Below are 1,591 nucleotides of genomic sequence, written 5' to 3' on the forward strand. Positions count from 1 at the left end.
TGTAGCACTTCATAGCATGATCACACCTTGGCCTTTCCACACTTGGGCATTCGATTTGATTAGGCCTATCAGTCCCCCTTCTAAGGGACATACATGGATACTTGCAGCAACTGAATGTTTCACTAAATGGGTAGAGGATATTCCTTTGAAGAAAGCAATAAGGCCGGCTATGGCCAACTTCATTAAAGAAAACATCATATGCAGATTTGGAATACCTAAGCATATCCTGTCAGACAATGGTACACCATTTGTTAACTCTAGTGTAAGGGAACTCTTAGCCCTTTATGATGTCGATCATGTGAAGTCAACCCCGTATTACCCTAAAGGGAATGGTCAAGCTGAGGCCACCAACAAAACTCTACTCAAAGTGTTTAGTAGAATGATACATGATGATCCTAAGATGTGGCATGATGCTGTTCCTGTGACACTATAGGCATACAGAACTTTCAAGCGAGCACCTATTAAGGCTACTCATTTCTCTTTAGTATACGAGACAGAAGCTATTCTACCTGTAGAGATCCTAGTTCCTTTAGCAAGATTGGCCTTGGATGCTGAGATGGACAATGATGCTTAATGAATGATGGAATTGGAAACGTTAGAGGAAAGAAAGGATAAAGTAAAGAAAAACTTCTTCACGTATCAAAGAAGGTTGAGCAAAGCATACGACAAGCTGGTAAGAAAAAGAAGCTTTGAAGAAGGTGACTTAGTACTTCGTGCAGCAAAACATATTAGAAGAGGAACATCAGCGACTAAGTTTAGTCCAAAGTGGGAAGGGCCATATGTTGTCCATAAGGTGAACGAGAGTGGATATTACACACTATTGAATCCAAAGACCAATGCTATTACGGCACCGGTCAATTTTCAATACATTAAGAAGTATCATGTGTGACAATACTATCTACTATCTGTCTTTTTATGAATGACTTCTTGGAATCAGTTTTTGCCAATTGCCTTATATTTCTTTTACTTTGAATGCATTGTCAGTCGCAACTTTATTGCTTTCCTCTTGGGTTGAGTAACTCCATTCAAAGTAAATTCATTTTCAGCTGCAAGCTATATCGCTATTTTTATGGCTATAATATTATTGTTTCGTTTGGTCAAAAGTTTTATGCTTGAAACCTTCACCATATGGTTCATATTTTAGCCGCAAGCTTTAACGCTCATAATTTGGTTTTACGTTATTGGTCGCAAGTTTTATTGCTTACTTCTTGGCCATAGTTTACTATTTACAAAAATGCCACAACTCTAAATGCTCATATAATATGTCATTCTCCTTCCCATTGGGTTGAGGATTATTCTCCCTAATATGAAGTTGAGATTTCCTTTTGGCCGCACATAGCAATACTTGTGAAACACTCATATGTTCTTAAAGAATGAAATATGGAGCCAAGCAGCTCAATAAAACCACGAAGAAAGAAAAGTAAATGTTCGCTTTGGAGAATAAGTTTACAATATCAGAAAAAAAAAGAACAAAGAAAAACTAATTAAGTATGAAATTCAGATGATAGGAGGATTTATCATTCTCAAAATTAAAGAAGTTATCTAATTTTCTTTGCAACTCCATTTTCCTTGCATCAAGCTCTTTTATCTC

Source organism: Theobroma umbraticum, unplaced genomic scaffold (genome assembly GCF_002168275.2).
Source record: "Theobroma umbraticum cultivar Fairchild unplaced genomic scaffold, ASM216827v3 scaffold_12.1, whole genome shotgun sequence".
NCBI classification, from domain to species: domain Eukaryota; kingdom Viridiplantae; phylum Streptophyta; class Magnoliopsida; order Malvales; family Malvaceae; genus Theobroma; species Theobroma umbraticum.